Raw genomic sequence first — 14413 nt, forward strand, 5'->3', positions numbered from 1 at the left:
CACTTGTTAGATTGTCGTTGATTGCATTTCGTATAATGCTGAGTAGTAACTGGTTAGTTCAAACGAAAGACTACACAAATGAGCTAATAATGGTGAAAATGATTTAATGACAAAGAGCAGCTACCACGCCGTCAAGCCCCTGGGTGAACATATTCATTGCGGTGAAAGGGGATTGTCTACCTGAATGGACAAACTTCTAGCCATAAGGTGTACGGTGTTTTGCAGAAAAAGTATCGTCCTAAAGTGGGACTAATGGAATTAGTTTGATGTTGTTCCCACTTTTGTGAGTCGTGTGGTGCGAGTGTCGCTCGAACCCCTTCTCAGAGAGGCACACTTACAAGAAAGGGTGGGGTTCCCGCCAGCCTGGAACAGGATGGGACAGAATAGATTGACATAGTATTGTGTTGAGAGAAGCGCGAAACTGGCTTACCGGGGCATATATATATACAAAGGGTAATGCTAAAGGGTGCACCGTTTTAACGCGTGCTCACGTATCCCTGATGAGGCGTGTGCCATCCCCCTACAAAATATTTTCGGTGTTTCTTAGCAAGAAATTAAAGTGATTGTTTAAAAAAAGTATGCCTAGTAGGTCTTGTGAAGTTAAACCAGATTTGCGATAGAAATCTTTTAACGAAACGTCAATATCTTGCTTCTGTTAATAAAACTGTATAAGTAAAACTGCATGATACAAGACATATTCAGACATTCTGAATGTTATTACGTGGTGCTTATATGTGTTATAACTTATAGCAATCTAGTCGACTGATTGTGTCCAGTGAACACTTCTTGGATGCAATATCTAATACTTTGACCAATTTATAACCAATTTCAGGTGAAGATGAGAATCTTGTTGGAACGGGTAGTCCGATGGTATCATTCGTATATACAGACAGAAATTATACCCCCCCTAACAAGCAACTGCGTACCTCCGTTCAGGGTGCAGTCGCAATTCAATTTCCTCATACCACCGGGCTTCTTCCCATTCGGATGGGGTAGTCAAATGGGTGGTAGTTTCTTCCTAGTAGGATCATCCAGAGAAGTGCGCCCAAGACGAAAGGAACACGTCTCGTTCCTCCCAGGGAGGCCTACTTCTTGGTACCCCTATACATGAACATCCGAAGCCCACCAGAGCGGTGAGTTTTGATTCGATGGAATGGGAAGATTCTCTGTGTGTAGTCATAGCTCCGGCCGTAGACTGCGACGTTCCTCTTGGCCAACATACACGTCTAACATCTAAGGGGAGAGAGTCAGCAAAATGAACCTAACCCTGGTGGGTGGAATGATATGGAGTGAGCAACTCATTTGGTAGAGCCCCCACTTCTAGATGGATACCACCCAACATTATAGGATCCTATATTTAATAAGTATATACTCGGCAACAGCAACCCATCTCGATTTTCGTCCCAATCTCAATTCCTTCAGTATACATAGGGCCAAGAGACTTCATACCGGATCGGGCTGCCTGTTTAGTTGGCTACCACCAGGCAAAAGCATCTTCTTATACACTCTTCCTTGCTGTATATGCGCTTCAAGACGTTACTCATCCCATCCGGTGTCGTCACCTCCGGCTCGGGCTGTTTTGGATCAGCACAGCAATGACGATGGTTAGCTTCCGTTGCCGCCCTCACTCCACTGCCCACCGGCGCTTGCTGTGCCTCATCTAACTTTTCGGGTAAGCCATCCGTCTATATGGGGCCCAACTTTCGGCTAGCGGAGAAAACTCCGGCCTCTCTTGTAGCTCCTTTTTCCCTCTTACTTCACTATTCCTTGGAGAAATTTCAACCCAAAAAAAAATATGAGAAATAATAATTTCCAAGAAAACCGTTTCCTTTTACCTACTGATGGTTTGATGAAAAAGTGCTCATCTTAGCTGTAGCAGTACGAAAAAAGACGATGAACTGCGCTACACGTGACTCATGCGTAACTTAAGAGGAAATCAATCACGGTAACAGATTAATTGATTTTGTAAACAAAGTTTAAATTTGTTATTGTCGCATTGATTAAGTTTTTTTTATTTAAGTTTTGACAAAATTTCATTTTTGAAGCTCATAAAGTGCAGCGAGAATTTTTTTTTTATACACAAAACTGTTGACTGTGTTTCAAGCATAGCAAAGAAAACATAATTTAACTTGATATCGTTGTTTTCCAGAGATATGTATGACAAAATATCTTTTCTTCAGCATCAAAAAAAATCTTGTTGTTCAGTTCATATTGGTTTCTCGAAGGACACGTATCTGACAAATTGTTATACAGCACAAAAACCTGTTTTAATCCACCTAGTCCTGCAATAATGCCTTTTCTCATATTATTCATATCTTCATTAATATAAAGGGAGAGTGTTCGGTTATCGGCACCCCTTCCTTTAAAGCTGATAACTTCTGACTAAGCGCACATTTTTCGGACATGTATACTTCAATGGAAAGCTAAAATCCTTAGCTAACAACTGATAAAGAAACTAAATTGATTCATTTGATTGAAAAAATATTATTATCAGTTTAGTAAAGTGATAAATTTTGGCAATTTCAATAAAAGGTGTTCGGTTACAGGTACCCCAAGAAATTTCGGAAAAATATGAGTAAAGAAAGCAATTATTCTAAGGAAAACCGGAATTCATTCTTTTCGGAGGCGTTTTGGACAAAAGTCTTCATTGTCTGATGGTGATTTCGCCTTGGGTCTCTTGGCCGATGATTTGGATGGAGGCGCCTTTGGTGTTGATTTGACCGGTCTTCCACGTTTTTTTTCTTAGGCGGAGCATCTGCTCACTGCTGTATGAGCTAGATGTTTGGCCAAAACTTTGGCTGGCTTTGTCTCGACAGCAGCCTGCATATCACTGACAATTTTTCACGATTTCTCGAAAAAAAACCGAACACCTTGGGGTGTCGATAACCGAAATCGGTAGACATATTGAAAATGACAAAACAAATCTTTGGTTGCGAAAATTTTGATAGCATCCGGTATTAAATCACGAAATAGATCGATTTCACCTCATAAATATTCAATCCACACACCTTTCTGATTGATGCTCTTCAATTTATGATACTATAAAAAAAAATCAGTAAAAACTTTTGTGTTGATTTTCACACAATTAAAATTTGTTTTGAACGCAGTAAAAAGTACAAGCGTCGATTTGCTTTGGTATTTGGCACAAAAAGAACGTGCTGCCATTACACACACATGACACTTGTCGGAATGACGCTATCTGCTTTCTGTCAAAAGTTACGGTGGGGTGCCGGCAACCGAACACCTTCCCCTACTGTGAGGAAGGATTGTTCGGACGTAATCTAGCAAAATCTACAAATCCTGTTTACCCTGTAGTTACGGAACCGGAGGCAGTATCAACAACAAATTCAGCCATTCCGTATAAACTGTAAGACTTATGCTTTATATCTTTAAGGGGCGGGTAGGGTATAACCGACGACACGATCAGGCACTCCGAAGGAAAATCGAATTAAAAAGTGCCCGTGAGCAATTTATCGACAGTTATCACAAATATAGCGACCCCTTGTAAATGATAAAAATGAAATTCTTATGCAACACTGTTCTGGTTGCTACAAAATAGTTACCAAGGTACCCTAAAAATATAAATAAACAAATAAATTGAAAAAGTTCGTCTGATTTTCTATATCACTAGATTGCTTTTGGGAAGTTTTAAAAATTATTTAAAATATTTTTCGCAACTGTTTTATAACTTCTGTTTGACAAGAAGATGGGTAACAATATATGCTTTAGAAGAGGCTACAAGCTCTTTAATTTGGTAAGCTTTTATATCTGAATCTCCAGGAAGTCGTACGAAATTTAGCTGTTTTTTTATATTGCAGAGTTAGCTGTGGAGCGTTAATTGCGAATGCAATCTTTACCATCAATTTATTCGAAAATTTGATGAAGTTACCAATCAATTGTTTTCTGACAAGAAATGAAGAGAGTGTGCAGGAGTACGGCCGGTTGCTCAACCAAATTTTTATCTGTCTATAGGATAAATACCGATCCTACCATGACACGAGCTACCGCGTACGAAAATACGCAGGATGCGACTCAAAAATGTTATGCAGAATGCTCACGTTAGGACGATTTGGACCGGTTTGTTTATGTTGCATGGATAAAAAATTAAAGAGACAAGAGCACAAATGCGAACTACGATTATTAGAAGTACATCTGGATTATTTGTGTTTTATAAATTTAATCGTTGAAATATACAGATAACTCAAGAAAGATCTTGTCATATCAAAAATACTTCTCCACTAAGAATTCGTATCAAATTCGAGAGTCGTGATCTCAATGGCTGAATTCGGATGGCCTAAATATTTTTTTTTATTTCCATTGCTTTTTGTTTAATCGAACCGCATTTTTGATTACTTGATGGAAATTTTCCTGTGGTGCGAATTGAGATACTCTTACTTGTTCAACAGAATTGATGGACCTCAGAGATGGTCTTTTTTCAAGAGAAGAATTCGGCAAGCTAACTTATTTTTAATCCTCTTCTTTAAAGATTTGTTTAATAAGGCTTAATCTTTTTTGATGATTTTCCTATCTTGAAGGCCGTCACTCACTTGGATTTTTCAAGCATAGGTGCATAAGCAGACGATTTTGAAACCTTTTTAACAAAAATTATGAGCTAACCAATTTTATGAAACCCATAATACTATTATATTTGTAATTTCGTCTTCTTCCTTTGCGACATGCGATAAAACCGTTGTGAAATACTGGTTGATTCGTTTTGTTTTATTCACATTTTTCAATTGAACAACAAACGTAACCAAGGATATTTTTATTCTAAAATCAACAGTTTATTAACCTGGGTTGCCAGTTTCAAACATATTTCCCAAGATCTCATTTTGACATTACGAGTTACTGAGGGGTAGTTAAATTTACGATACAATTTTAAAAGGTCGTGTCGTCGGTATAACACTTTTGAAAAATCATTTATTAGTTTCTTTCTATTTTCTGATAGTAAAACATTTCAAGGATATTCTGTGAAATTTTGAAGCCTATCGGAACAAAACTCAGAAAGTTATGGGCCTTTATCTTTGCCGATCTAATACTACGAAGAAATAAGAACTGCGTACACAGGCCCAATATTTCTGCTTCGATTGACTTAAAAACTTGACAAAACATTCTCGAAATGTTTCATTATAACAAAATACAAAAGAAAATATATGGCTTTTTGAGAATGTTAGAGCCTACGTGCTCCCTTGAGTAATAAATTGTTTCCTTCGATTTTAAAGACAGTAAACTTTAAACGCGTTTTTCTCGAAAGCAAGTTTTGAAAGTCCGTGTCCATCGTCATTCAAAAACTACTGCACCAACGTTTTCCTTTTCGTTGTTTTGTTACTATGGGGAGGTTTTACAGCTACAAAATGGCGGATTTTTTCGTGAAAAATCGTACTTTTCAATTTGAACAACCACCAAAAATTCAAATAAAAAAATCAAACAGAAACATTGGGGTCTAGAAAAACTTCTGCTATAACTATGTTGCTTTGATTTGTTAATTTCTGATTAGTCTGCGCTGAGATACTGTGGACACCGCAAATCATGATTTTTAAGAAGCCTCCCTTAAAAATACCTTTTCAACGACTTATTTCTCAATATTTTTCAATGGAAAATTAAAAAATGCTGATCGAATGATGGTTTTTATTATACAAAATATTTGAGTTTATTTTGTTGAACGATAGTTCTGAAAAAAATTCGCAAACATGATGTTATTTTTCATCATTTGGACCAAACCACCAACCTCCCGCCCTCCCGTTTTAAGTTTTTTGATTCATCGCTTCAGGTAACGAAATAAAATGTCATTTGAGCCAATTTGTTCTGATGATACCATAAGACCTAAGTTTGTAAAAATCAGTCAAGCTTTATCTGAGGATAATGAATAAGTAGTCCGAAAATTTGCGTGCTCAAAATCGGTTCATTGATCTTTGACATTTTGTATTCGTTCGGTCGCACTTATCGTAAAATAGCTCAAAACTTTTTCAACCGCAGCAACGTGTTTTACAAAAATCATACACTAATAGCAGATATGCGTAACCGCACCGTAATTCTGGTTTATTCAACGCGGTTGAAAGCTTCTGGTCATGTGTTTACGGCTCGGTATTTTTTTAAATCCAAGCTTCGCTGCTGGTTTCAGCGTTTATGAAATTGAACAAAGCAAGCTGTGTGCATCGTTCGTAAATGCGTGTTGTGTTTTCTTCTCCCATGTCAGCACGTACCGGTATCTGCTTTGTTAAGCCATTTTAGAGAAAATGGAGTGTACACTTTATCCGCAATTTTCTAATATAACCCTATAATTACGGAGCCAGAAATCTAATCCAAAAGAAATTCAATAGCAAGCAAAAGGACCGTAAGACATTCTATTTGAATTGTTTGAAGTTTGTGAAAATCGGTTCAGCCATCTTCGAGAAAAGTGAGAACATATTTTTGCTACACAGACATTTTCTCACTACGTCGAGCTGAATCGAATGGTATATGACTTTTGGAGAAAAAGGAATTTTTACAATAAGTGCATAGCCTTTCTATATGAGAAAGGCAGAAAGAGCGAATGGCATTTCTAAGCTACACTCTGTGATTTCCCAGGAACTTTATCTAACACACTTCTATCGAAGTGAAGTAATCAATTCGAAAACTTTAGCAATAATACGTTTCATGTTCCAAGTCCAAAGTTCGTTGGGAACATTATAAACGACATAATGGCACTGCAAACTTAATGCAATGTTGTCAAGGATTCGGTCATACGATGCATGAATTGTGGCCATTCGCATTCGAAAGATGTCTGCCCGATGAATGATTCACTGATAAATTTTCATGTTCTAATTGTAATGGAAATCATAAATACAAGTAAGTAAAATGTCCTGTAAGGGAAAAATTTGCTTAGACAACAATAGACAACTTCGACGTATGAACATGATAAAAGCAAATGCTCTTCTAGACATAGAAAAAGCAGTGTTTAGCACAAAGGTTTAATTTGCCAAAATGTCTGATTTCCAGTTTCCTATTTATTCGATCAAAAGGATTCAAATAATTTTACCTATCGTACTCTCCAGGTTAGCTATCAGAATTGTAAGTCTGGGTATTTTATTCTTTCTGTGGAATTTGGCCTTTCTGTTTCAACAGACTTCGCAGCCGATTCTTAGTGTACAGAATCATTGCATGGCTAGTACTACGATCCTACTGGCACTAAGAATCCTTCCAGGTCGGGGATCGAGCATACGACAACTGACTTGTGAGACCAGCGTCCTTTGCATTGACCCACCAACCTGGCACTTTCAACCCCCCCCCCCCCCCCCATTACACATTACAAGTAGGTTAACAATTTTTCTTACAGAAATTCACAGAATTGCGGTAGCAAATGGTGTCGTTATGGTAATAGCTAAATCATGTATAATAGGACTTAAAAGTCTCCACTTGTAACAGAAAACCCAAAATCTTGACAAGTTAAATTCAACTCATATTGCAATAAATAATACATTAACTAAAACAAGCCTTAAATATCAGGTGTACAACTTTGCTTCCGCCGTTTTTTTTTTTCAAAATTAAAAGCTATATTGCGAAAAAGTGCCTACAGATGCATTATTCAAAGTATTGTCCGTCGACAACTTTCCGGCAATTTACGGATCCCTGCTTGAAAAAAGGAGTCCTGTTTTGACGCTATCCATGAAGCAATCCATTTTTTCAACTTTTCGTAGGATTGAAAATGTTGATCTGCCAGGCCGTGTGCCTTCGAACGGAATAGGTGGAAGTCAGAAGGGGCGACATCTGGGGAATACAGCAGGTGGGGCAAGACTACTCATTTCAGCGTTTCCACGTACTTTTTGACCACTTTTGCGACGTGTCGCTTTTGATATTGTGTCCGCTTTTCTTTTAGCGCGCGATAAAGGCGCATCAGTGATCTCATGTTATAGTTTCATCCGGTTTTAAGAGCTCGTAGTAAATCACACCGGTCTGACCCCATCAAATACAAATCATAACCTTGGCGCCGTGAATATTCGGTTTTGCCTTCGACGAAGCAGCATGCCCGGGCTCCCCCCATGATTTTCTGCGTTTAGAATTATCGTATCGAACCCCGTTTTCATCACCGGTTACGATTCGATGTAAAAACCCCTTACGATTTTGTCTTTGAAGCTCACATACCTTATGATCAATTTTTATTTTAAAACTCCCGCGCTTGTCCAATCGGTAAACTTTTATTCTCTCAACGTTGGCAACACCTATATACACATTCTGTCAAATTTTGACGCATATCGTACGATTAGTTTTTGTTTGGCGTCTATACAAAGAAGTTGAAAAATTTTCGTGTGGCGATTTTTATAATGGATGAAAATTTAGAACATTGTGCGTGCATCAAATTTTGTGTTGCAAATGGATTTAAGTGTTCCGAAACGTTGAAAATGTTAGAAAAGGCCTTTGGTGAATCGTGTCTAGGAAAAACACAGGCATACAAGTGGTATAAACGCTTCAAAGATGGTCGTACATGCTTGGATCATGATGAGATCCCTGGCCGCCCAACAACATCTGTTACTGAAGAAAACATTGAATCAGCGATGCAAATCGTGTTGCAAAATCGTTCTGTACCGATTAGAGAGATTGCTGTGTTGTTGGGCATCTTTTATGGTTCAGCCGAACACATATTAACTGATATTTTGGGTTTGAAACGCGTCGCTTCTCGGCTGGTGCCAAAAAAGCTGAATTTCATTCAAAAACAGCGTCATGTTGATGTGGCCAAAGAGATGATTTCCAACGCAGATAGTGACCCCACATTCATCGAATGCATCATAACTGGTGAAGAGGTGTGGATCTATGAATATGACGTCGAAACCGCACAACAATCGATCGAATGGCGCTCCGAAGGCGAGCCGTTGTTCTAAATTTTCATCCATTATAAAAATCGCCACACGAAAATTTTTCACCTTCTTTGTATAGACGCCAAACAAAAACTAATCGTACGATATGCGTCAAAATTTGACAGAATGTGTATAAAAGTGTTGCCAACGTTGAGAGAATAAAAGTTTACCGATTGGACAAGCGCGGGAATTTTAAAATGAAAATTCCGGTTCTTTTTTGATCATAAGGTACAAATAGACGGCGCTCGATGTCCCTCGGTTTCAGCTCGTACGGCACCCAGACTCCTTCTTCATGAATCATGCCAAGGGCCTTGAGACGTTTTGAAATGGCTTGCTGACTCACTCCCAACGATTCGGCAAGCTCTTCTTGGGTTTGGCACGAAACTCTATTCAAGCAATGTTTCTAGTTGTTCATCTACGGAATCGGAAGTCGGATCCAGATTAAATTTAATAGACGGCTATAGGACAATAAGGCCTTTAATTTGAATCTTCTTTCGTTACTTTCGAACCGGAAGTTCGACAATAGTAAAATTCAATAGGAACCTAATAATCCTCACGTCCAGGACAAACGAAATTGAAGCAAAAAGTCTCGAGTTATCACACGTCGCCATTCGGGAACATCTGTGCGCAAACAATTTAAGATGGCGGAGTACCTACCGTTGAAAAACCACTCTTGTTCGATTAGTTTTGTTAGTTTTTATTCCTGATGCCTCGGAGATGCCAAACAATGGTTGTTTAGGTCAAAAACTAATATTAAATAAACTATTTCAAAATTATACTGGATACGCTCTCGCTCTTGATTCCTGATTCCTAGATTGAAACAGGTTTTTTAATTAAGATAACTTCTGATTCTAATTTGAGCTCATTTTTATACCAATTCATTCCTATTCATTCGGGTAGTTCATAAAAGCATGTTCGGTAACATTTATCAAACCAAGTGTATCAGTAATAACACATTCTAACTTGTGTATTGGACAATTTCTGAAATAATTGTGCGCGTATAAAAAATTGTTTTGTCGATTACGTCTATTGTACGATTATATCTTCGAAACTTTCTTATTGTCAGCCATATAATTTTTGAATTTGATCTTCATCCCAATTTTAGTCTAGAACGAGCCTAAAATTATTGAAATCGGTTCAGCCATATCCTTGTAATTTGAGTGCTAATGAGATTGGTCATTTACGTCACTTCTACTATTATATCTCCGGAACCGGAAGCGACAGCCATTTGATCTCAGAACTTGCTCAAGAATTTTTCAAACGAGCCTAAATTCGTCGAAATTAGTTCAGCCATCTACGAGAAAATTCAGTGGTAAGCAATAAAGTGCGTTTTATCGGTTTCGTCACTTGCTATATCTTCGGAGCCAGAAGTTACAGAAAACTTATCTACGAATTTGATCAATGGCTTAATAGTAGCTTTCAAACGAGCTTAAATTTGTTGAAGTCGGTTAAGCCGTCTCTGAAAAAATTGAGCGGAAACAAAATTCGTGGTGCACACGCTCTGATTTTTTCTGATCGCTTTGAGCTGAGTAGAGTGGCGTATATCATCCAGTTTTCGTTCGAAAGTCGTTTTTTCATCAATTTTATTACCTTTCTATAGGAAAATGATGAACGTAAATACTTTGAAACTGTTCCAATACTGAATCATGAGTAAAGATGGGCAAAACAGTTCATTTCAAAGAACCGTTCAGTGATGCAAAGTTCTATTGAAAGAACTAGTTCTCCAGAGCCGTTCGTTCGTTCTTTTCATAGTTGGTTTGTTAGTTCAAAGACTAAACGAGAACTTAGTATTGTTAGGTTTGGCGAGCAAAAAAAAGGTCCCACGAATTCGACCTAAGCTTTCGTGATGCAGCTTTCTTATTACAGAACTACCGTTCTCGAAAATAGGTTAATCGAGCAAATAAAAGGTCCCTCGACTTTGAACTGAGGAACTACCGTTCTCGAAAAAAGAACTATTGCTCATTCATTCTTTCAAAAGAACTAGTTCTTTTGAACCGTTCGCGAACGAATTGCCCATCTCTAATCATGAGTGAAGCATTATGCACCGGTTTAGAAAGCAAAGTGTTTATAATTTATGTAAAATGTCGCATAGCATTTTAAATAACCGCTTAAACAAAAGTGCAAAAGTGATATTCTTGAAGTCGTATTGAGTTTTAAAATTAGTCGTACAACAGAACGAAAGAATTTCACTGAAAGAAGTCGCACTAGACAACTATATATGTTATATTATGTTTTCTATTTTATAGAATAGCATGTACATCGTTTCCAGTTAGCATGCATTTGGCACATTTGAAGCATATGATATAGTTCCACTGTAGCGCATAAATGCACGTATTAGTTTATATTAAGTTGAACATTTTTTACCATTTTCAAGCTCAGAACATTTCGCCATTTGAGCGCTATTTGTTTTGTTTACAGTGAGTTGAACAATTTATCTCTGCAAAACAATGGAATTGAATCGTGAAAATTTTCGTGCAATGATTTATCACGATTTTTGTCGTGGATTATCAAGACAAGATTGCTTCAATCAACTTCGTTTGAATTCTGGCAGTGTAGCACCATCGTATGCGCAGGGATGCCAGGTCATTTTTTCAAAAATTTGTGATCAAGCCAAAAACCTGTCTGTGAAAATCTGTGTCCGTTTCCCGTACCAAAATATCGAAATCAATTTGGTGAGCAAAAAAAAAAGGTCTCACTATCAACACGCTCTGTACCTTTTTTCTCAACCGCTCTGTACTTTTTGGTGCTACACTGTGCTCGATTTCCAAAATCTGTGAAAATCTGTGATTTATTCCAGAATCTGTGAAAATCTGTGATCATTTTCAGAAATCTGTGCAGAAAATTGAAAATCTGTGAAACACAGATTAATCTGTGAACCTGGCATCCCTGCGTATGCGACTATAAAAAACTGGTATAACGAATTCAATCGTGGTCGTAGTTTGCTTGCCGATGAATTCAAAGAAGATCGTCCAAAATCAGTTGTTTTGCCAGAAAATATCGATGCTATGAAAATTCTGATAGTGGAAGATCGCCTTGTGACGTGAAATGGACGCAGTCTATTTGTGCAAATTTAGTGTATAACATCTACACAGGGCTGAATATAAGTGGTGAACTGATACAAACAAACCTGAAATAGTTATAAGATCATGTACAAAATAAATGTATTTTATTTCATGTAATTTAAAATAGCAACTCGCTTGATAAAAACAGTGTTTAGATTAACTAATGAGTACCAATATACTAATATGATATTCGAAATGTATTAGGTTTAAACTACTATGTATTGTGGATGCCACGGCGAAGAAAAACTTATGTATATTGCCTATGAAATAAACGTATTTATGATCTACACAGGTGACGAAACATGGATTTACTCATATGAGCCCGAAACTAAACAGCAGTCGACTGTATAGGTGTTCCAAGAAGAACCAAATCCAACAAAAGTTGTTCGCTCTCGAAGCACTTCAAAGAAAATTGTATAAACGGACATATCGCTACCGTTGCACGGGGAAAATTCCGATTCTATAAATGAGCAAAACGAGCTATGATTTGGGGAAAATAGTATATTTTCATATTATGATAATATACCATGATTAAAAGTTCTCGGATCATAATCCAATTGGATTGATTTCGCTGAAATATAAGCGAAACGCACTTGACGTTGATGAGTATAACTTCAGGCGTGTTTTGCTACGATGGTAATCTTTGCTACATAAATTCAGACGTTATGTTTAAATATATGAAAATATCAAATAGGAATTAAATAGAATGGTGCGAAAAACGTATTTTTTACACGATTTTTACTAATGTCTCAAATGATGTAGCAAAACAGTGAAAAGTGCGACGATTTTTTTTAATCTGAATCACTAACAATTAAAATATTTTTGAAAAACGACGACGCCTAAAATGACGTGTTTACTTGCGTTCATTACTCCAGTTTTGATTTTGTGTTCCAGAATTTAAACGCTTAAACAAACTGCATGAAAAAAAACACGTGTTTCGCAAATACCGCGAAACAGTTTTTTCTTAGTTTTGTTTTCGAAAAATCGTCTTTTTAAAAATATTTAGGTGAATCAATACATCTTGTGTTGTTATATCTTTGAAACAAATTAATCAAAGTGGTTGAACAAAAACTTTTTCTGATTTTCGTTAGATGGTATTACAAATTCACAGTCGAATTTATTTTTCGGTTTACGCTAGCAGTACAGTCACATCAAATATGTAACAATACATGCAGATATATTCATACAAAATGTAACGTTAATGTTTGCCAAATGAAAAGCGTAGCCGTGCTTAATCTCTTATGATGTCAATTTTCGGTTCATTATCTTTATATTGTCAATTCTCTGTCAGCCGGTGGGTAAAACAACACGATTATGAAATACATATGCCTCAGGATCAAGTAAACATGTTCAGTAGTTCTTACTTCCCAATGTCTGCTTTTTGTATTACCATTCATCTATTAAGCAATCCATCACAACACTTGAGGCATAGTGATATACGGGTACGAAATTGGAGTTATGAGCTTTGAAAAAAATACATTCTTCAAGAAACGCATTTCCACACCATGATTGATTTTCATGGGAGCAGACTTGTTGCTCATGGTTTCATGAGAAGTTAAAATGATCGGTTTCATGATTTTCTAATCATGACAACAGTAACGGATTTCTTTTCGTGTGCTTTAGTGTTTTTCGTGAAATAATGAAAACAAACGCAAGGCGCAAAATCATTCTCCATCACGATAATAACCTATAAGCTCTCGCACATCGGCTCAAACAACCGGATAGTTGAGCACCCAAAACGTCAATTGATGGGCCACCCGCCGTATAATCATGACTTGGCACCTAGAGACTTCTATTTGTTCTCTATCGTGAAGAATAAACTGCGTGGAGAGCGATTCAATACTCCTGAAGAAGCTGTTGAAACGTTCGAAAGCCATGTTTTTGAGGTACCTCTAGAAGAGTGAAAAAATGTAATGAAAATTGGATATTTTAAAAATCAATAAAACCATTTCCGATCTAGTATAAAACTGTTTTCATTTTTAGGCTAAATACATAGATAATAATCCTCGTAACACTTTCAATTGACATTTAAAACCTAGACACGATATGAAGAAACAAATTTCTAATAGGTTTCTCAGAACATAGCTTGATTTTAACGAAGAGTTTTGTTTCAATTTGTGGAACATTCTAAAATAAACTTCTGTGTTTCTATACTTTCACCCAGTCCTGCGTGAAAAACCAGTCACACCGTGCCAAGTAAGCATTCATCCGAACGGTGATACTTCCCGCAAGCAACTAGACCAAGAAATGAGACAGGAAAAAGAAAAGCCAACACGAATCGACTGTCCAAATGATGAGGGTTTTCTGAAAGTGACCGTGGCTTTGATGGGAGTCGGTACCAAAAAAACGGGGTTCCTACTACATCTTCAATCATCCCCGTCCTTTCGATATTTGTGCCCTTCGATATCGATTGGGAATCGGAACCGAAGCGAGAGCATAAAAAATATATTAACGGCAATCCCAATAACAGTCCCCCTCTATCTAATAGCTCTCAGCCGGTGATATTTTTTTTCGATCAAC

The 14413-nt window shown here is 37.2% G+C and overlaps 2 protein-coding genes across 7 annotated transcripts in view; one reads left to right on the forward strand and one right to left on the reverse strand.

Annotated features, from left to right (window-relative positions):
• The window catches only part of LOC131427429 (acetylcholinesterase), a 217780-nt gene that overhangs the window by 84580 nt on the left and 118787 nt on the right, over positions 1 to 14413 (reverse strand). The gene's annotated exons all lie outside the window — the stretch shown is intronic.
• Positions 1 to 14413, forward strand: part of LOC131427428 (nucleolar protein 4) — a 120773-nt gene that overhangs the window by 13067 nt on the left and 93293 nt on the right. The gene's annotated exons all lie outside the window — the stretch shown is intronic.

This window comes from Malaya genurostris, chromosome 2 (genome assembly GCF_030247185.1).
Source record: "Malaya genurostris strain Urasoe2022 chromosome 2, Malgen_1.1, whole genome shotgun sequence".
NCBI lineage: Eukaryota > Metazoa > Arthropoda > Insecta > Diptera > Culicidae > Malaya > Malaya genurostris.